Genomic DNA, 22,284 nt, shown 5'->3' on the forward strand with positions numbered 1-22,284 from the left:
ATGATTATTTAAATTTATATGTGGGATAAAGTTGCGTTACACTATACCTAACACATGCAGAAGTATGAAGGTTAAGATGGTGAATGTGCGATACCTAGTTACCTGTAATATGCCAAATTGTCAGTTGCCTAGGGCCAGTGTTTTCAGAGGTAGTGAGAGTGTAGATAATAAACTGGAGTTAAGAAATATTTCTAAAGGTATAACTTATAAAGGGTCTAAGCTTGCTGGGTGCTAGTGGATCTGCCTGTAATCCTAGCTACTCAGGAGGCTGAAATCTGAGAAATGTGGTTTGATGCCAGCCTGGGCAGGAAAGTCTATTAGACACTTATTTCCAATTAGAAAAAATGTAGAGGTGTGGCTCAAGTGGTAGAGTATTAGCCTTGCATGAATAAATCCAAGTGAGTATGAGGCCATGAGTTCAAGCCCCAGTACCAGCACACACATTTACCCACAAGAGGGTCTAGGTTTGCCCATCACTAGCACTCCTGTTGTCACTGTCCATTTTAGGTCTTGTTTCTCTTTTGATTCAGAGCATGGAGCTAGGCCTATTTCTAGTGGCAAACCAATCAACCATCCCATGGGTGCAATCTCCAGGCCTTTAGTCTTTTTCAGTAATTGGTTTCTCCACTGTCTAATACTGAGTTTGCTTCTTTTCTATCGGAGTTTTTTTTTTTTTTTAATTTTTACATCTCAATTTTATGCCATTGCAGATGCTAGAAGTTGCCAGAAGGCTGTCCTCCAGATACTTTTCCCTTGCTCTAGCTTATATCACTATTTCGTTGCAATTAGCATTTAGAATATGCACTGTCATCTTATTAAAATTTATGCTTTTTAATGGCGAAGGCACATGGAGAGTTGATTGTGGAACTGTGGCTTATCCTTGCTCTTCTTAGTTACCTGTGTCTAAATTAAGCTGAACCTCTGGGCCTCAGCTATTTCTAAACAGGCATCACAATTTACTAAGGCCAATGCCTGGGGGCACGTTAACCTTGCAGACAGTAATCTAATTCAGTGTCATCACAAGTGCATAATGCTGGAGTTTGGAGTTTTGCCAAAAAGCACTATTCAAATGAACATTCAGTTGGCATGGGGTGGGGAAGGTGGGTGTGGACTAGGGAAGGAGAATTCCAGAATGGTTGTGTAGATATTTTTGTGCCCTTTCCCCTCAAGGGTTATGTTTAAATGTTGCAAAAAGGTGACAAATAAAACCTTCAGATTACTATGAAGAAACCATAATGAAGGTGTTTCACCTCACCTAACAATCCTTGAGCATCATCTTTTGTGCTAACTGGTTGACCTTGTCCCGGAGTGGTGACACTAAGCCGAGTACCAGCAAGCCACCGCACACCACTCACTAACATTAGGGGACACCTAATGTTAGTTAGATCAAGGCCCCCTAAAGGAGGTTAGGGCCAGAAGAAGGTCACTTAAAGGGCTCCCAGAGGACAAGACAACTGTGCAACCTTACTCAGCTGTCTAGAGATCGCTAATAAGTTTTGGCTGTGGTACAGCCCGAGGCGTGGATTCCGGGTGAACTGAACTACCTTAGAGTCCTGCCTCACAGGCTGCAGGGCCTGACTTCTCGATCCTTCTCGGCGCTCACAGCTGGCATCTGTGTGCAGACCCCCAACAGAGTTGAGGAGCTTCAAGGACGCAGGGTTGTGTCTTCCCGAAAAGGTGGCTTTTGGGGGAAGAGGGCTAGGTAAGAGAGGATAAAAACAAAACACGCCAAGAAATCCAGGCAGACAACCTTTCACCCAGGTTCCCGCCCTCGACGCGCTCCCCGGGGTGGCGGGCCGCGGCCCGGATCGCAGGGGGCGGGCGGGGGGCGTACCCGCCTCTCAAAGGAGGGTTTCCTCAGTCCTCAGCTCTTCGTTCAGGGGCCCGTCGCGGGCGGGGGAGGCCGCGGCGGCACCAGGCCAGCATCCCCGGCCACGCCGGGCTGGTGACACGCAGGCACCGGAACCGAAGCCACGCTGGGTCTCGCGGCCGGGTCGCCGAGCCGGGTGAGGGCGAGGGCGAGGGCGGGCGCCGCAGCGCGCTTCCCGTGTGCGGGGTTTCCCACAGTGCACCGCGCGGCAGCGGCGGCGGCGGCAGCGGCGGCGGCGCTCTAGCCACGGCATGTCTGCCTCTCGACTGCTCTGGGAGGAGGAAGAGAAGGAGGAAGAGGAGGAGGAGGAGGAGGGGGAGGAAGAGGAGAAAGGCGCAGGGGTGGGAGCTGTTGCCGAAGCTGCCACAGCCAAAGTTCTCCCCCCTCCCCCCTTCCCCTCCTCTCCAGGCCCCGTAGGAAGGTGGGAGCTGCCGTCGGCTGCCGTTGGTGACCGCGCGACTCGGCGCCCGTCTGCCCGTCCGCCCGGCGGCCCGCGGTAAACGCTGGGCCTGGCAGGCCCGGGCCCGGGGGAGGACGGGGAGGGGGTAGCGGGGGGGGGGGGGGGGAGCGCGCGGCGGTAACGGCGTGACCGGGAAGGGGAGCCACGGCGAGGCGGGAGGGGGGGCGGCCCGGGGAGCGGCCGGCCGAGGCCCAGGGCCGCGCCGGGCTGGCTCTGGTGGGGGACGGGAGGAAGCCGGGCGAGGATGGTGGGTTGCGGGGATTGAGAGCGGAGCATGACGGGGGGGGGGGGGGGGGTTGGCGGAGGCGAGCGGGCGGCCTCCGCGGCCTGACGTGGTGTGTGTGTGTGTGAGTGTGCAGGGGGGTGACCGGGGTGGGGAAGGCGGTGGGATGCTCGCGCGGGGAGGCCCGTGGTGCCGCCTGTGGGTGTGAGGAGGCCGGAGAAGACCCCAGGTGTCCTGTCTGCGCGCCGTGCCTGGTGCAGTGCCGTGGGCTCGGCAGGCCGCAGTCACCGCGGCTGCCCGAGTGCGCTCTCGGGGAGAAGGGAAGGAAGGGCCCGGGTTTGGAGGCAAGGGAATGCTTGCAGGAAACGTGGTGCGAGGGTGAAAGCGGCGGCCGGAGGCCGGAGGGAAGATGCGGGCTAGGTGGAGGAATGCAGGGGGCGGCCGTGGCGAGGAGTCTGGAGGATTCCGAGGGGTGTTCATTGTGCAGATCTGTTAAGGGATATTTGATTCTGGAAAGAACGGAAGGGTTTCTTAAGGCAAGAAAGAAGGGACCGAGGACTTGCAGCGGGTAGAAAGGAGAGCGTTGGAAGCCAGAGGGAGGGCGAAATATTAAGAGAGAAGATGCAGGGAATGCATAACAGAATAGACAGATGTGGCATAATTAACAAATGCTGGCCCAAGGACTAAAGAGTTATTCCAGATGGGCCAGCATGGCCTAGTTCCGAACCTGTTTGGGATCCTCAGTAGATGCATCTGGTAAGTGTGCGGGTCGGGGCCGAGGTTGATTGTGGGGTCACTGAGGATTTAGACCTTGGTCTGACTCATTTCAGTCCTGCCCTACTGAGTCTAAAAACCTCTGAGACAAACCTTGAGAAACAGCCTGGGCTATGGGAATACTTGAGGCCGTGGAGTTTAGCAAATTTGAAGTATTGTCACTTATCAGAGGCTGCAAGAACACTATGCTGGCAATGGAAATTACTTGGCCGTTTTCTTCTTGACTGCCCAGCTGAAGTGGTCCGAGAGAGCGGGTGCCATGCCTAGGTTGCCATACTCAAGATTGTAGTCGGTGGTGTTGGGGGAAGTTTATGCATCACGACCACTTTTTAAAGACTCCATTTGTAGCTGGACGCAAATGAGTCTTAATGTGCTGGACTGGTTCTGTACTTCTGGGGTTGGCGGGAGATTTTTCACTATTCACAGTTCTCCTTGTACTGTCTCACTGAGACATGGTGGTGTTGAGGAAAATAAAGCTGTAAGCAAAATGTAAGCATGAAAAATGGGGGAGCTACAGAATCTGTTTTGGTCTTAGGTTGTCAGGAGGTGAGGATCAGTTATCTGAGATCTAGGGGAATCTTAAGAGACCAAATGACTGGAATATTCTAAGCCCAGGTTAGAGGGACAGTTAACATCTGTCAGGAAAATGAACTAAGTCTGTTGGATTTACAGAGCCCATACCAGACCTGATTTCCAGGAGGGAATTTTGAGTGAGGACTATGCTTTTAACATTTACCTCGATGTTATTTACCTTTTGGTAAAAAGGTAAAAAAGGTAAAAAAAGGTAAAAAAACCTTTTGGTAAAAGGTAAAAAAGGTAAAAAAAGGTAAAAAAAAGAAACTATATTCACATTATGTTGTAATTGTTTTCCAGCTGGACAAAGTGTAATAAGTATGTTAAGTGTGAAAAATCTTTTTATGGTTATTGAAGGTGAAAAGATTAATGGGGAAAATGGAGTGAAATATGTCATTTAGCAAATAGCTCTATAGAGGGATGCTAATTTAGCATTAGAGTAGAGGGAATTTTTCTTTCATTACAAATTTTCTTATAGAAATAATCCAGGTTTGCATTATTTGAGCACTTTGGGAAGCTTTCTATCAGTACATTTATATTTAGTGACTTTTTAAAAGGGCTTGCTTGTTTTACATAGCAAGATGTGCACATTTTTATTGTTAACTATAGTTTGAGAGAGCCAGTTTTCTTCCTCCTTACTAGTACTGAATGTTATCTTTCCCTTATTGTAAGTATAATGCCCTTAAATATAGCATGCCATTTTTTGCCCTCATCCCCCTTTAAAAATATTATGAAATAATAATACGTGGATATAATTTTAAAAAATTGTAGCTCCCTCTGTACCTGTCCATTGCAGTTCTGCTTTCCAGAAACGGCAGCTTCTGAGCACTAATATATTAGTTCTTTTCATGCTTCTCTTCAGATCTTCAAGTAATAGGCATATGCCATTTTTGAGACAAGGTCTTACTATGTAGCCCAGGCTGACCTCCAACTTGCATTGTAGCCCAGGCTGCCTCAAACTTTTCTGTCCTGCTTCAGCCACTCTAGTGCTGGAATCATAGGCATACACTGCCATGCCTGACTCCATTATTTCAGTCTTTTTTTTTTTTTTCCAGTGGTACTGGGCTTTGAACTCAGGGCTGTACCCTTGGTAGGCTGGTGCCTTATATCTTGTGCCATGCTTCCAGCCCTGCATTTAGCTGATTATTTTGGGGATGGCATCTAGGGCCCAGTTGTCCTCAAACTGCAATCTTCCAGATCTCAGCCTCCTGAGTAGCTAGGAGTCAAACTTTCATAAGTGAGAAAGATTTGGTATGGCTTATCCTAATCTTTTTTTAATCCTTTCTCTTCTCCTTTCTCTATTGTAGGTAGTATTGTTTCCTTTATTTGATGCTTATGACTTTAAATATTATTCTTAGACCTTTTAGAGCCTAACAATTTTAGTCTGTATCTCTTGACTTCCCCACTATGGTAAGCCTTTTAATCTGAAGGCTTTGCTGAAGTAGAGAGAAGCGTTTAAGTAGACTGAAAATACTAAATACAATTCTGTCTAATAATAAAGGGAAGTTTGGATCAATCCAAGGAAAACTATGTTGTGGGAAACAGCATCTTTGTGGCATTAGATTTGATCTTTAGAAATAGGCATGCTTGATAATGATGATTGTTCATTTTGGAATTAGTTAACAGGTTGCAGTATTCTTTGATAGTTTTCTGAAGAATTTTAGTACATAGAATCTGGAAAGGCATTAAAATGGTTCCTAAATGATTGCCCACTTTTTCTCCCTCTCTTCCTTTCTCCCTGTCTTATTTATTTGGTGGCACTGGGATTTGAACTCAGGACCTTAAACCTGCCAGGCCGGAGCTCTACCACCTGATTTCTCTTTTTTTTTTTTTTGAGTCCGGTCATGGGGCCTGAACTCTGGGCCTGGGTGTAGTCCCTCAGCTCTTCAGCTCTACCACTTGAGCCACAGTGCCACTTCTGGCTTTTTTCTTTTTGCTTATGTGGTGCTGAGGAATCGAACCCAGGGCCTCATGCATGCAAGGCAAGCGCTCTACCACTGAGCCACCTTCCCAGTCCCCACCTGATCTATTTATTTCTTTTGTTACTTTTCTAATGAGGTATTGCATTTCTGCCGAGGTTTTCTTGGAACAAAATCATCCTATTTATACAAAATCATCCTATTTATACTTCTGGAATAGTTGGGATGACAAAAGTTGGTACCTGGCCTCATATTGGTTGAGATGGAGTAACCCCCTCCCGTACCTTGAACTTCTGTCTTCCCATATCTGCCAATCATGTAGCTAGGATTATAGGCATAAGCTACTGGACCCAGCTCCTTGCTGCAATACTTTTTTTTTTTTTTTTTTTTTTTTTGCCAGTCCTGGGACTTAAACTCAGGGCCTGGGCACTGTCCCTGAGCTTCTGTTTTTGCTCAAGGCTAGCTCTCTACCACTTAAGCCACAATGCCATTGCTGCCTTTTTCTGTTTATGTGGTACTGAGGAATTGAACCTAGGGCTTCATGTATGTTGGGCAAGCACTCTGCCACTAAGCCACATACCCAGTCCTACAATTCTTCTTATTTTTTTCTGAGGGGGTGAGGTAGGGAAGAAATATAGAATGTGATAAGGAGAGGAAGAAAAAGAACAGTAGGGTTTAATCTCTGGTGAAACCCAGCAATTTGGTTCTTAGTGTATGTTTGTGCACTTGCATGTATGTCTATGTGCACATGCTCCTGTGCCTGTGCCTGTACTAGGTCTTGAGTTCAGGATCCAGGTGCTGCCCCTTAGCTTTTTTTGCATAAGACTGGCATTCTTCCACTTGAGCCTCAGCTCTGCTTCTGGGTTTTTGGTGGTTAATAGGAGAAGAGTCTCACAGACTCTTGCTTTGTCTGACTTTGAATTGATAGTCTCAAATCTCAGCTTTCTTAGTAGCTAGGATTACAAGCATGAGCCACTGCTGATCAACTTGGATTGATTCTTAATTTTTAATTAATACCTGTTGAATTACTACTAGAAAATAGTGGTGTTAGTGGGACTGTATGATATTGCTGACTCTGTAGGGATATTTTGTCTATATAGTGAAAGAGTGAAGAACAGAAGGAATATCTTAACTCTGGACTCAGGGCCTGGACAATGTCCCTGAGCTTTTCTGCTCAAAGCTAGCATTCTGTCACTTTGAGCCACAGCTCTACTTTGGTTTTCTGGTGGTTAATTGGATATAAGAATCTCAGGGACTTTGCTACCCAGGCTGGCTTTGAACTATGCTCTTCAGATCTCAGCCTCCTGAGTAGCTAGGATTACAGGTGTGAGCCACTAGTGTCTGGCTGGCAGGTTTTTTAATTAAGGGAAGAAGAGAATGAATTAGAGGGGATTCATGATCACTGAAGGGGTGAGATCAAAGACTGAGTCTTGTTTAATCTGGAGTGAATTGGTCTGGGTCAGGACAGTAGGGGCTTTTTAAAAAATTGGAGTCAGTCCAGGGGCTTGAACTCATCGCCTATGTGCTGTCCCTTAGCTTTTTTTTTTTTTTTTCCTCAAGGCTAAGGCTCTGCCACTTGAGTCACAGCTCTATTTCTGGAGCTTCATGGACTGCTCGGAATGGCATCAAACTCAGGTCATTAGGTCTCAGCCTCTTGAGTAGTTAGTATTACAGGCATGAGCCATTGGTTCAAAGCCAGCCTGGGCAGGAAAAGTCCCAGAGACACTCATCTACTATTAACCACAAAAAGCTGGAAGTAAAGCTGTGACTCAAGTGGTAGAATGCTAGCCTTGAGCAAAAGTGCTCAGGAACGTTGCCCAGGCCATGAGTTCAGGCTCTAGAACTGGTGCTCAAAACAGCAACAAAAAACAACCAACTCAAGATGAGAATTTTAATTTTTCTTTTTTAATTTGGTGACTTTTCTTTTTCAAATTGGAGATTAAATTTAGGGCCTCACTTTTACTGGGCATACAATCTACCACTCATCTTTTTACATTGGTGTTTTTTGAGGTAGAGTCTCACTTTATGTCTCCACAGGCCTGAGCTGCAGTTTTTCCACTTGTGTGCTTACTGGTGGTCCTGGGGGATGATGTCACTGTATCTAACCTGGTTGAGATAGTCTGGTTGGTCCTTAAACTGCTATTCTTTGATCTCTGCCTCCTAAGTACCTGGTATTACAGACTTGAGACACTACATCAGGCTAAGAATTTTAATATTTTGGCAGTCGTTTTCAGTGGTGTCTGGGACTTTTTGGAACATCTTTTTTAAATTACCTTTGAGCCTCGAGCCATTTTATACAATTATTTATTGAGTAGCTATTGTGTACTATTGGAGGAAGGACTTGTAAAAGAAAGCCATGTTCCTTATTTTTAGGAGTTCAGAAATCCTCCAGGATGATACATTTTGTTTGTATTCTTTCCACTTTATAGTCTTTTGTGTGTTTTAAATTTTTATATTTGTTATCTTTAGGTAGTTGTACAAAGGAGTTGCCATTTAACATACAAGTTTATGAATACAATATATCTTGATCAGTGTTACCCCTTTCCAACATTCTCATTCATCCCTCCCCAAGATGGTACATTTATAAATGAGACATGTTAGTTAGCTTGAATAGTCTTTGTTGACAAGTATTTTTCCTCTGAAAAATTCGATTTTTACAAATGGTCACTTGTTACCAAACTGTGTAAATAAAGAATAGTTCTGCTTTAATTCAGTCAAAGAAATGGGAATGATTTTCTTTCTTTCTTTTTTTTTTTGGGTCCAGTCGTGGGGCTTGAACTTTGGGCCTGGGTGCTGTCCCTCAGCTCTTCAGCTCAAGGCTAATGCTCTACCACTTGAGCCACAGCGCCACTTTCGGCTTTTTTCTTTTTGCTTATGTGATGCTGAGGAATCGAACCCAAGGCCTCAGGCATGCAAGGCAAGCACTCTACCACTGAGCCACCTTCCCAGTCTTGGGAATGATTTTCTTAACTGACTTTGGAAAACAGGTTGGCATTAGTCAGGTATTAGCTAAATGTTGGTTTACTGTATCAGAAGGTTGAATGGATAGAATGAATCGATAAATGATAGCCTCAAGGTAACTTACTTTAAAGATTACAATATATGGATAGTTTCTGTGCATATTTGTTTACAAACACTCATTATTTTGAGCAAGATAGTTTATGATAAGTTCACCAAGAATGGAAAAATGGAGAATAGTGGCTAAGGTGGGGAAAGGATTTAAATGGACTACACTTTAGCTGGATATTTGAAAGAATTCCTTAGAGATTTCAGAGAAAAACTAAATGCTTCCAAATTACTGTTACAACCCTAGAATAAATCTACAGTCAGGATCTATTATTTTAATTAATTAATTAATTTTTGTGTTCTGTCCTCTTCAACTCAGGGCTGGGCTAGGGGACAGGGAAGGAGCCACCCACAGAGCTGTCCCCACCCCAATTTTCTTTCTTTCTTTTTTTTTTTTTTGCAATAGGGCTATTTTCCAAAGTTAGGTTGGCCACATTTATGATGTTCTTGATGGTTCCTTGTATCTAAAGGTATATTGTTTTGGGCAAATGTCTGTATCTGAATTCTATCTAAGATCATATATGATATATATTAAAATATATATCATAATTAATGGAAGCTTTAATCAATTCAAAAATAACCCAAAACAATGCAAACAATGAATGGACCTTATTTTTTATGCAGTCTGCTATTTTGATTAGAGAATTGAGTCCATTAATATTTAGGGTTATTATAGAGAGATGTGTCATGTTTCCTGCCATTTTCTTGATTTCCTGAATTTTGGGTTTTCCTCTTATGTTTACTAAATTGATCTAATGATTTTTGTCTGATCTGTTTCTTTGATTTTGATTTTATTCAGATTGTATTTCTCCCTTTTGAATTCTTTGTAATGCTGGTTTAGTGATTATGAATTCCTTTAATGTTTGTCAAGGAAGGTTTTGGTTTACTAGCAAATGTAAATGATAGTTTCGCTGGGTAGATCAATTTGGGTTGGCAGTTAATCCTTCAGTGCTTGGATTATACCATTCTGGGCTGTCCTTGCTTTGAGGGTTTGTGTGGATCTATTTTTGTCAGAATACTTTCTGCATTTTTTGTTTTAGCTACTTTAACTTGTTTGTTTGTTTGTTTTTTGCCAGTCTTGGGGTTTGGCCTGGACACCATCCCTGAGCTTCTTTTTGCTCAAGGCTAGCACTCTACCACTTGAGCCACAATGCCACTTCTGGCTTTTTCTGTTTATGTGGTGCTGAGTAATGCATGCTAGGCAAGCACTCACCACTAAGCCACATTCCCAGACCTGGTTTGTTTCCTTTTCAAATTCACATTTGTTGGGTAGATATTGAGCCTCCTGCAACAGTTGTGCAGTCTATATCAATTTATATCCAGTGTAACTTCTAGTTTTTTTTTTTTTTTTCTCTGAATCTATATCCTATGTACTCTTTGGTCTCTGTGAATGAAGAGCACTAGTCAATTTGGTCCAGTTGTCTTGGCATTTTCCGGTACACTTTTCTCAAAGCTACTTCTTGAATTACAGAATAGAACTGAGGGTATGTGTCCAGTGGGATGTATGTTTGCTGAATAAATGAGTGATTAGAAGGTCTTTGAAACAATTTTAAGTTATCTAAATTATCTGTATATTTTTTTGTTTCTTACTGATCTATAACTTACCTTTTTATACACAGGATGTAATGGGGTTGATAAAAATATATGTGCTAGAAATGAAATAATTTGAGGAGGTCCAGCTGAAGAGAAGGTGAAGAAGGAAAAAATTGTTTAAAGAGTATAAGATCAATATGTGGATGCTAGAGAACTAGGAATAAGGTAGAAGATAAGCCCACAGGGAAAAAAGTGATACCTGGTAGTAAGGATTATCCTGAAAAGATTATTAAAATACGACAGGTTATATTTAGAGGAAAGCATAAACTGGAAGTAAAAATATTTTTTTTTTTTTTTGTCATAGGCTTGAGTGCAGTCCTTCAGCTAGCTCTTCAGCTCAAGGCAAGCTTTCTACCGCTTGAGCCATAGCGCCACTTCTGGTTTTCTAGTTTATTGTTTTATTGGAGATAAGAGTCTTGTGGACTTTCTTGCCTGGGCTGGCTTTGAGCTGTGATCCTCAGATCTCAGCCTCCTGAGTAGCTAGGATTACAGGTGTGAGCCACCGGCACCCAGCTAAAAAAGAAAATTTGAAATGGCTATATCAAGGAGGAAGATGGCAGAAGTTTGGAATGTGGTAGAAATGTAATTTGTAGTTGAGGACTTCAGAAAATGATGGGATGAGTCTTCTTTGACAGATAATGCACATTTATTCTATGCAAAAGCATCATTAGATGCAACTAGGAATAAATGCTTTTGCATTTATATTCTGGTAGGGAGTCTAGACTTATACAGAAAAAGCTTTACTATGATCACAAATGTATCTTAAGAAAAATACCTAGTCTTATACTCCTCTTGACTATGAGAGAACTTGAGAGAGCATTTTAGTGATATAGATGTGTAATTTTTATTTTACTTTATTTTTTGGGTCCGGTCGTGGGGCCTGAACTCTGGGCCTGGGTGCTGTCCCTCAGCTCTTCAGCTTAAGGCTAGCGCTCTACCACTTGAGCCACAGCGCCACTTCCAGCTTTTTTTCTTTTTGCTTATGTGGTGCTGAGGAATCGAACCCAGGGCCTCATGCATGCAAGGCAAGTGCTCTACCACTGAGCCACCTTCCCAGCCCCTAGATGTGTAATTTTAAAGCTAGGTATGGTAGCCCATGCCAACACTCAGGAGGCTAAGGAGGATCTCAAATTCATGACCAGTTTGGGTGGGCCACATTTTTCTAAAAAGTAGAATTTTAACTAGTTTTTAAAGGGATAGGTACATCTGATGGAGTGGCAGAGGTTACAGAAACAGCATTCCAACTTGAGGAACTAGTATAAACAAAAACAATGGAAGTAAGAATCCTAGGAACTATGGGGAAAGTCAGTTTTTAATATTTAAGCTATATGACCCATATTCACTTCTTCACTTAACATGTGTGTATAAATGCATGTACAAAAATTTAATATAGTGACAATTCTTTCTATACCCTTCCCATCCAGTTGTTGAATATGCTTGGCTGGGTTAGTCATGAAGACACAGCTGTATGCCACTTAGTAAACTGATTTCATGAGTAACTAATTCATCTCAATCTGTATTTTGGAACAATAAGTTCATGACTAGAGTATAATGTGATAGAAAGTAGGAAGTCAGTTTGGATTGGTAGATAATGGATGACCTTAAGAGCTAAGCTAAGTAATTTGTATTTGATTTTATGTAGTATTATGTTTAGTAAACAGAAGCTAGGTTTTCTTTCATCTTGGCCCTTCAGTTTATCTAATGATTATAGAGAATTACTTCATTTCTGAGGCTTAGTTTTCTCATTAGGAAATTGATAATATACCTTCTGGATAAGGTTGTTTTGAGTAGATAAGTAAGCCAATAGCCGTTTATTTTTATGTATCTTCATATATGTATGTGTATATTTTTCTTTAGCAGTACTGTGGATTGAACCCAAGGCGTTGGAGATGCTAGGCAAATGCCTTACCATCTAGATATACCCTCTACCCTAGATAATTTAAACTGATAGTAGCTGGGCCATGCAGAATTGGGGGCAGTGTGATAATATAGTAAGATTGGAAGTGAGAAGACCAGATAAGAGGCTTCTAATGGAAAACAAGACAAGCTTGAATCAATTAGGTAGCCGCAGGATTAGAAATGAAGAGGTGGGATATGATTGAAGGTATAGAGACTGGATAATTGGAAAGATTCAGATGGCAGCATCTGCAATTGAATTGTGTTTTTGTGTAGTGTACTGGGTTGTACATTAGAGTAGATAGTATGGGTGCATTACTTTCAAATAATTAAATATGTAAACAAATGAATTGTGAGTAGAGAATAATAGATGGGTATGAGGAGAAGGGTTAGATTAATTACAGGATACTTTTTGATGGGTTACAGAATTTACTGACTTAGGGAATATTTTTAGATACTTACTGTATACAAGGTTCTATGGGAAGGAATGTGAAGGCTCCATGAAGAATATCTGTTTATATGTGGCAGTCATGTTCGTCAGGAATTTATGGGCAAAATGTACATGCTTCCATCTTTGACCTACGAATGACTGCTTTGGTCAGAGTGGGCTTTGTGGAGAAATTGGACTGTAGTTTAGACCCAGAATAAGCAGGATGATAATAGGCAGGATAGTTAGTGTATATAACTGAGAAAAGTTCTGCGTATATTTGAGGTTGATGGTTTAGATTAGCTATGATTTAGAGTTCATGCTGAAGAGTAGGGAGAAATAAAGCCAAAAAGTAGTAGATGGAAGATCTTAAAATGCATACCAAATTGGTTGTTAAAATTTTAGGTGTATGTGTATATATACAAAGCTGTATGTATATTTGCCACTTACATGTATATGTGTATATATTTGCTATATCAATCAAAGCATTGTAACTGTAAAGACACAGGATAATTTTTCTTGTGAATACATTTGTGTATTATCAGTTCATATTTAGACCATTTCTAATAACCTAGAAGGCTCCTTTTGTGTTACCTCCAGAATGTTTCCTCCAGTCCACAGTAACTATCACACTATCTCTGTTATAATAGTAGTTCTGTGTGTTTTTGAAGTTTAGATAAGTGAAATCATATATTTTTTTTGTTCTTGCCTATGAGGTTAATCCAGGTTGTATAGAGCAATTCTTTTTTTTTCAATCTTGGGATTGCATTACGTGAATATACCATTTTTATCTATCCCATGTTCGTTAAAAAACCGAATAGTTTCTATTTTTTGGAAGCGTAAGGAGTTGTAATGATTCAGTATGTAGTAGGAATGATTGATGGTTTTTGAGTGAGAAAATAATGAGGTAGCTAAAAAATGCTAAGCTGGTGATCTTTTGTAATGAAGGAGAACTTGGTAACTGGGAGATGGAAGATGGTGGCAAAACTATTTGGCTATTTTTTTTTTTTTTGGGGTCCGGTCATGGGGCCTGAACTCTGGACCTTGGCACTGTCCTTCAGCTTTTCAGCTCAAGACTAGCACTGTACCACTTGAGCCACAGCGCCACTTCCAGCTTTTTCTACTTATGTGGTGCTGAGGAATCGAACCCAGGGCCTCATGCATGCAAGGCAAGCGCTCTACCACTGAGCCACCTTCCCAGCCCCTGGTGGTGGCAAAACTATTAAGTGTTGAAGATCTAAGTTGGCATTATGGTAGTGGGAATAAAAGGAAAAGAGATAGGTATAAAAAAGAATAGAAATGATTTGGTGTAGTGACTGACATACATTTGTAATCCTAGATACTCAAGAGATTGTGGATGAAACAGGAAGGCAGAGGCTAGCCTGGGCTGCAGGAGAGTTGAAGGTCAGCCTGGGCTTCACAAGATGCTACCTAAAATGAGTTGTAGAGTGAGTACTTGCCTAGCATGTGTAAGGACCTCAGTTTGATCATCTGTAACACACACACACATACACACACACACGCACGCATGCACATGCATACAGACACAGAGTTTAGGAAGGAATAACAACAGTTGGTCACTGGTGACTTGTGCCTGTAATTCTAGCCCCGAGAACACTCAAGATCTAAGGATCAAGGTTCAAAGCCAGTCTGGGCAGGAGACTGAGAGACAAGGTCTGAGAGACTGAAAAGCTGAAAGTGGAGATCAAGTAGTAGAGTGCTAGCCATTGAATGAAAAAGCACAGGGACAGTGCCCAGGCCCTGAATTAAAAAAAAGAAAAAAAGAACAACTCTTATTCCAAAATAAGACAGGAAGTAACAGATGGATGAAGATATAGCATTTTAGAAGTAAAGAGGATTACAGGTGGAGAAGGTGTGATTTGAGGGGGATTTATGGGAGGAATTGAGAGTTTGCTAAGATTAAAGATTTAAATATGAAAATGATTTAGATTAGTTAATGAGATGAGGGTTGTATTTAGAATAAATCTGTTGTGGAAAATTTCATAGCTTTCTGGTGGTACTTAATACCTCATGTATGAGTTTGGAGAAAACGTGAATATTTTTCTGTCCATGGGATACACAGAGTACATTGGAAAGTCATGATATTCTACAGAGGGCAGTACTGAAGTAGCTGATGCACAGGCCTAAATCATGTTCCAATTACATGAAACTGCTTGACAAAGAGCAGGTATATAACTAGAATATATATGGTTGTGGTTTTAAGAAGAGACATGTCTGAAGTTACATTACTTCCAATTGATGGCCTTGTTTTCACTATGTATGGGTGGCTGAAGTGCAAGATGAAAATTTTAGGCTCTTAGGAAGGTTAGGAAGGTTGTTGAAGTGGTTGAGAATATTGGCTGAATTTGGGACAAATCAGAATCAAGGGATAGAGATAGATGATCCCGAGAGTACACTGGTACTTGGTAGATGTTGCAGAAGGAATGGTTTAAATGAATAATGTGAACTGCAAAGCTTTTTTTAGTGATAGAATAAGAGTGGGAGTGACTCTGGGAAGCAAGCAGCTGTAAGACTTTTAATGAGCTGGAGGAGTAGGAGAATGATGGAGCTCAGGAGACAAAAAGGTTGTCCAGGAAGTGTTCGGTTTGAGATGCAAAGAATGGTCATGACAGTCCAGGCCAGAGATAATAAAATCCCAAGTTGTTTTTGTGGCGAGAGTACTGAGAAAAATAGATGGATTTGTTACATTTAATAGTGCCTTCACTTTCTTTATAAAATAAATAACTTGCTGAATCATAACCATTCGCATGTAATTACTGTTATAAATTCTGCTGAGAGATATCTGTGGATTAGAAATGAGACATTGAAAAAAGTATTAAAGATTAGGTAGATTAGAAATGCAAAAGATATAATGCAGTTGGTTGACAATAGAACATTCACAACCTCTTAGAATCTAGTAAATGGATGGGCTAGAAATGAACAAGGAGTTAGGAGTGGACCCGAATATAATTAAAAATAAGATGAAAAGATGAAAAGGGGAAGGAGTACCTTGCAGTAAACATGCTACCTAGGAAATAATTACTATATGTAATGAGTTCAGGTGAAAAGTGGAATGAATGAGAGGTGGGAAGAAGAGAGATCTTTTTTAGATCTTGAGTGATCTAAAATAGCTACTCATTTCTCCTCTATCATGACTTTAACTCCTGTTTTTCCATTCTTTTTATTTCTATTTTAATTTTCCACAGTTGTAAAGAACTTATTTAGTAAAGAGAAAGTAAAGGCCACTCAGGAGAGTGAGCAACTAGACCTAGAAACCAGTTGTCTAGATTATTTTAAATAAAAGAGATGCTATGTTTCCCCAAACTGGCCTCTAAATAAGAGAGATGTTATGTTTCCCCAGACTGGCCTCAAACTTGTGATTTTCTAGCTTCCACCTGCAATTCCTGATGCTTTGCTCAGTGGCTGGCTTATTACATGTGTTAGTGTTCTCAGTTTTCTTTGTCTTCCCATTTTACCTGTATATAGATGCCTCCCAGACATATAATTGAAAATATTTCTTGGCTTATTTCTAGTTCTGACTTATCATTGAATCAACATTTCCAAAGGAGTTTTTTTTTTTTGCCAATTTCAGAAACAAATATAACTAACTTAAAAAAAATTCCTTTATCTTCCATATACTTACTTGATTAAGGATATTAAGATCTAGACTAGCTTTTTATTCTTTTACTTCTGACTCTGCCTTCAACCTTTAGTTTGTCTTGTTCTGTAGTAGTATCTATTTTTGTCAAACTTTGTTTTCCACCCTTTTATCCTTGTAATATCAAGCACTTGCTTGATGTATTCTTCTAACATTATTTAGATAATATTTCTTTTCTTTCTTTCTTTCTTTCTTTTTTTTTTTTTTTTTGGTCTGTTCGTGGGGCCTGAACTCTGGGCCTGGGCGCTGTCCCTCAGCTCTTCAGCTCAAGGCTAGTGCTCTACCACTTGAGCCACAGCACCACTTCCGGCTTTTTTTTTCTTTTTGCTTATGTGGTGCTGAGGAATTGAACCCAGGACCTCATGCATGCAAAGCAAGCGCTCTATCACTGAGCCACCTTCCCAGCCCTAGATTATATTTCTTACATAGCTAACTCTTTCAATCTCTGAGCAGGAGTACTTTCCTACCTTTCCTTTTAGATCAGTTTTTCATGTGACTTTGTATTTCAGAGAATATATGCATGGCAGAAACACAAAGTGGCAAAAATGTGACAGAAGCACAACAGTGTTGTTCTGTCCTAGTGTAGCTTCCTTTACGGCCTTAAGGATTAGGTTCAGTTTCTAGTCCCTTTGCAATTACAACTTTTTTCCTTCTGTAACGTTTAGTCATTTACCAGAGTTAGTAAGGCAAAATTTGAATCCTTGAGAAGGTAGAGGGGCAGGGTGCTGGTGGCTCATGCCTGTAATCCCAGCTACTCAGGTGGATGAGATCTGAGGATTGCTGTTCAGAGCCAGCCCAGGCAAGAAAGTCTGTGAGACTATTTTTTTTTTTTTTTTTGGGTCCAGTCGTGGGGTCTGAACTCTGGGTCTGGATTCTTCCCCCAGCTCTTCAGCTCAAGGCTAGCGCTCTACCACTTGAGCTACAGTGCCACTTCCGGCTTTTTTTCTTTTTGCTTATGTGGTGCTGGGGAATTGAACCCAGGGCCTCATACATGCAAGGCAAGCACTCTACCACTGAGCCACCTTCCTAGCCCTGTGAGACTATTATCTCCAGTGAACTACTCAGAAAAAGCCAGAACTAGCTCTGTGGTTCAAGTGGTAGAGCCCTAGCTCTGAACACAAAGAGGCTCAACACACAGTGCCCAGGCCCTGAGTTCAAAAAAAGAATAGAGGTAGAGAGCTATCACTTTGGTTAGCTTATTTTTTATTTATTTATTTTTGGTGATGCTATGAGTCGAATTCAGGATCTTGTGCTTGGTAGGAAAGCACTTTCCACAGAACTGTTTATTCCTAGCCATCAACCAACAAAATTTAGCTGGTACCTACTACTGCCTTGCCTGATATGGTCTATTTGCCTCAGGCAAGTAAAGTATGTTCTTAATATCTGGGTGGATTGTGTGGAATGTACTAAAATGGATATCTCAAATATTGGTTTAGAAATGGAGAGACGTATGTGCTGTAAATATATATAGATAACTGATGTCACAGAGTTGGATGCCTGAAAATCTGTATTGGCATGGAAATTTTTTTTTTTTTTTTGGGTCCAGTCGTGGGGCCTGAACTCTGGGCCTGGGTGCTGTCCCTCAGCTCTTCAGCTCAAGGCTAGCGCTCTACCACTTGAGCCACAGCGCCACTTTTGGCTTTTTTTTTTCTGCTTATGTGGTGCTGAGGAATCGAACCCAGGGCCTCAAGCATGGAAGGCAAGTGCTCTACCACTGAGCCACCTTCCCCACCTTCCCAGCCCGGAATGGAGGATTTTTAACTTTGAAGTTTGAGGGAAGACACTAGTGTATATCCAAGGGAATAGAATGAAATAGATATTTGATCCTCTGCAAGCTCCTGATTAAGTATTTGTCACTATGTACAGACTTAGTCGTAGGGAAATTGGCCTGGTTATGAATGATTCAAACAAATTGTTAGAGAATGTTTGGAAAGATTGACAGTTATTGGGGCTGGTGCTAAGATGTAGCTCAGTAGTAGAGCTCTTGCCTACTTGTAGGAGGCTTTGCGTTTGATAGTGTTTTGAGAGAATGTGTAAACAGACTAGAAAAACACAATATTTGAGAAAATTATGAATTGATTTGGTAGGACTGATAAAAGATGTTTGCTTAGGAGAGTATTTATTTAAGTAGTTGTACAAAGAGTTTTGGAGACATTTGAATTGCTAAATGAGGGATGTCATGGAAGAGATTTACGAAGATGGTATTCAAAAGTAAATTTCAAGAGTAAAACGGAAAGGTGGTTTAGAGAACAGTTCTTTTAGGAAAAACTAAAATGATTAAGGTGTGGAGAACAGGAAGGATTAGGGAAGTAGTTACTGAACTCATTCATTGTAAGACTGGTATTTACAAGTCTGCTCGGTTGTGTTGGATACTACTTTTTGATGAGTGGTCAGTCAGGAAAGAGTCCACAGGCCGTGGGTTGTAGGGGTGTCGAATGAGTAGAGCCCTTCGTGGGATCTGGGGCTCCCAGAGCGGAGGCGAATCTGCCCAGGGGACCTTGCTGCGAGTCTGGGCGGCAGGCCTGCGAAGACGCGGTATGCAGCCGCCCAGGTGTGGGTCAGGCCGCCCGGGGGTGCCGCCTGAACTGTGCCGGCTGGGGCAGGAGGAGGCCTGGCAGAGCGGGCGGGCGGGCGTGCAGACCTCCGCACGCGGCTCCCGCGGCTCCTTTTGTTGTGTGTGGGAGCGGGTGCGCGCGCAGACCAGCGTCTGTGTGCGGGAGGCGCAAGCCAGCGGCGTCCCGAAAGCCTGCGCTTGCGCTTTCCCGAGCGAGGACGGCCCTGGGCCCCGGCGGCTGCCGGGGGACCTCCCGGGGACCTCCCGCGGACGGGCAGCGCTGAGAGTGCTCCTCGGTGGCTCACTGGAGTCCGCCTGGCAGCGGATGCCCCGGGCTAATGGACTTCCCCTTTCCTGAGGCGGTTTTACAAATCTGCTGTGGAATTGCTCTGTGCTTTCCAGCTTTATGGCCCGCGAGAAAAAGGTCAGGCCCCGAACTTGGTTTACTAGACAAGTCGTTATATGAAATGAAGAGCCAAACGGAAGCCTCTGGCCTTGTATTGGGCGCCCTAATAAAAACGGCCTGTTCTGTACTGAGAATTGGTCCGAAGGCCTTCCAGAATTAGGCTATGGGCAGATTTTGCGAAGCACTTCTGTGGTGCCAGTAAATAATTAATTTTGTAGTGGACTAAAAGCTAAAGTTAGGGCATGCAGAGTTGACGTTCCTTTCTACAGCTTGAATTTAAAACAGCCTTTTGTTTTACATAATAATTATGACTTGTTTAGTTTGCAGAATCAGGCATGTGTGATTTTAAAAGACATTGAAAGATTAATTTTGTAAAGAGCAATGATAAAGACTTCTACAATTTCAAGTATGCTAAAAGTTGCTATAAATAAAAATCATTTTCAGATTTTTGGATTTATATGTTTGCAGTTATCCTTTAGGTGTAGGAGGTAGTCTCTACGTCTTTCTGGGCAGATTTTCAGTATTGTCAGCATGATATGGGTGTAGAACCTTAGCCTGAGTGAATAATTTGTGTGAGATTACTAGTCTGTTTTGCAGCTGGATATAGACTCTGGGTCTCTTATTCCCAGTCTGATGACCTATCCAAGAATAGACTAATGAAACTGGGTATTTGTCTGTTTGGTTTTATAGGCAGTATTAAAGAGCTATAAAGTGAATGTGGCAACATTTAATTTTCTAATGAAATGTTTTAGCTTAAATGTACTTTCTTTGCTGGATTCCTTTGACCTTTAAAAAAACATAAAAGCTATTCCTTAGTGTTAGTTTCTTTTAATGAGACGTACCATACATTTGATTAAAATAGATGCCATGATAATTTAACTGAGTCAATATGGTTTCATTCAAGTATTTTAGTGGTTAGAAAGTAGCAAGTAATGTGAGAATGTTTGTCTCCTTAAAATACTAGGGAGGTGTAGAATTATGTTAACATCATTAACCTCAGTTCTTTGGACCTGGAGTGGTGGTTGCAGACCTGTAATCTCAACACTCAGGAGGTTGAGGCAGGAGAATCTTGTTTCAGGAGTCTGGACCCAAAACAAAAGCAAAACTTTTGAACCTCTTCATGGAGGATGCTTAACAAAAGTAAAGATAGAAAATACCTGTATGGGGGCTGGGAAGGTGGCTCAGTGGTAGAGCCCTTGCCTTGCATGCCTGAGGTCCTGGGTTCGATTCCTCAGCACCACATAAGCAAAAAGAAAAAAGCCGGAAGTGGCGCTGTGGCTCAAGTGGTAGAGCGCTAGCCTTGAGTTGAAGAGCTGAGGGACGGCGCCCAGGCCCAGAGTTCAGGCTCCACGACCGGACCCCCCCCCCAAAAAAAAAAAGAAAAAAAAAAAACCAAAAAGAAAATACCTGTAGATTTCCCCTACAGCACTGTGTACTGTTCTCATTATTACTACAGAAGAAACACACAATAGTATTTAGTTAATGGTTTTTTTGTCAGCCCCATACAGAAGAGTATCATGTCTTTTATGATATCTGAATTGCAATTGGACCTTATTGTTGGGTGAGGAAACAGTCCTAGCCTTTCCTCTATATCTTAAATCAAAAACACTCTTTTTTTTCTTCCTCTTCATCTTCAAAAAGCTTTAGTGCATTTTGGTCTGAATAGTGGTTCTTTTTTTTTTTTTTTTTGGGTCCGGTTGTGGGGCCTGAACTCTGGGCCTGGGTGCTGTCCCTCAGCTCTTCAGCTCAAGGCTAGCGCTCTACCACTTGAGCCACAGAGCCACTTCTGGCTTTTTTCTTTTTGCTTATGTGGTGCTGAGGAATCGAACCCAGGGCCTCAGGCATGCAAGGCAAGCGCTCTAACACTGAGCCATCTTCCCAGCCCTTGAATAGTGGTTCTTAAACTAGAAGTGATTTTGGGAGTGTCTGGAGTTATTTTTTTTGATTGTCTTCCTGGGAAATTCTACTCCCTTCTGGTTGGTAGATGCTAACCATCATACAGTGTACGTGACAATCTTTATAAGAAACAAGTTATCTAGGGCAGAATGTCAGTAGTACTGGTTTTGAGAAACCCTGATTAATATTTTCAGAACAATTTTCCCAAGTGTTTTAAACTTATGAAAGAGATACAGATTGTAATTGGTATCTGTATCATGTATTATAATTACTTCCCCATAGTTCTTGTTAGAATGATCAAAGGTCAAAGTATGTTTGAACACAAGATTTTAGATCTGGATGCTTAACAAGTTTAGCTAGTTCATTTGTAGGTGAGGAAAGTAAGTTTGAGACAGATTGTGATTTAGGGTTCCATGGGTAATGCAGAGCTCAAGTTACTTCATCTGTAATTTGCTTTTAGTTTACTTAATTGAAATTGATTTTAACCATATTACCAAGGGAAGGATTATTATATATTCTTGATACAGTTAACTTTTGTTTCTTTAAACAATATTTATTATACAAAGTGGTTCATTGTGATATTTACAACATATGCATTTAATGTACTATGTTCAAATTTATTCTATGTATATAACTTTTTTGTTGTTGGTCGTGGGGCTTGAACTCTGGGCTTGGGCGCTGTCCCTCAGCTCTTCAGCTCAGGGCTAGTGCTCTACTACTTGAGCCACCATACCACTTCCGGTTTTCTGAGTGGTTTATTGGAGATCAGAGTCTCACAGACTTTCCTGCCTAGGCTGGCTTTGAACCACGATCCTCAGATCTCAGCCTCTTGAGTAGCTAGGATTACGGTGTGAGCCACCGGCTGGCTATGTATATAACTCTTAAATCACACTCTTCCTTTATTACAGGTTTTGCTTTTTGTTGTTGTTGTTGTTGTTGACATTGGGAACTTTATTATTAAGGTATGAC

General features: G+C 41.9%; 1 protein-coding gene across 6 annotated transcripts in view; it reads left to right on the forward strand.

Moving 5' to 3' along the window:
* Positions 1-2,157: 2,157 nt before the first annotated feature.
* Znf148 (zinc finger protein 148) overlaps positions 2,158-22,284 on the forward strand; it is a 111,086-nt gene continuing 90,959 nt past the window's right edge. For 3 of the 6 annotated variants that reach the window (XM_070030007.1, XM_070030008.1, XM_070030005.1), the window contains exon 1: positions 2,158-2,366. The gene's annotated coding sequence lies outside the window, so the exon portion shown is untranslated. Of the gene's footprint in view, positions 2,367-2,739; positions 3,310-14,131; positions 14,250-19,354; positions 19,438-22,284 lie in introns of those variants that run through there. The other 3 variants (XM_070030006.1, XM_070030010.1, XM_070030009.1) reach the window with 3 other exon arrangements.

This window comes from Dipodomys merriami, unplaced genomic scaffold, assembly GCF_024711535.1.
Source record: "Dipodomys merriami isolate MVZ:Mamm:240054 unplaced genomic scaffold, mDipMer1.0.p SCAF_2, whole genome shotgun sequence".
Taxonomy (NCBI): Eukaryota; Metazoa; Chordata; class Mammalia; order Rodentia; family Heteromyidae; genus Dipodomys; species Dipodomys merriami.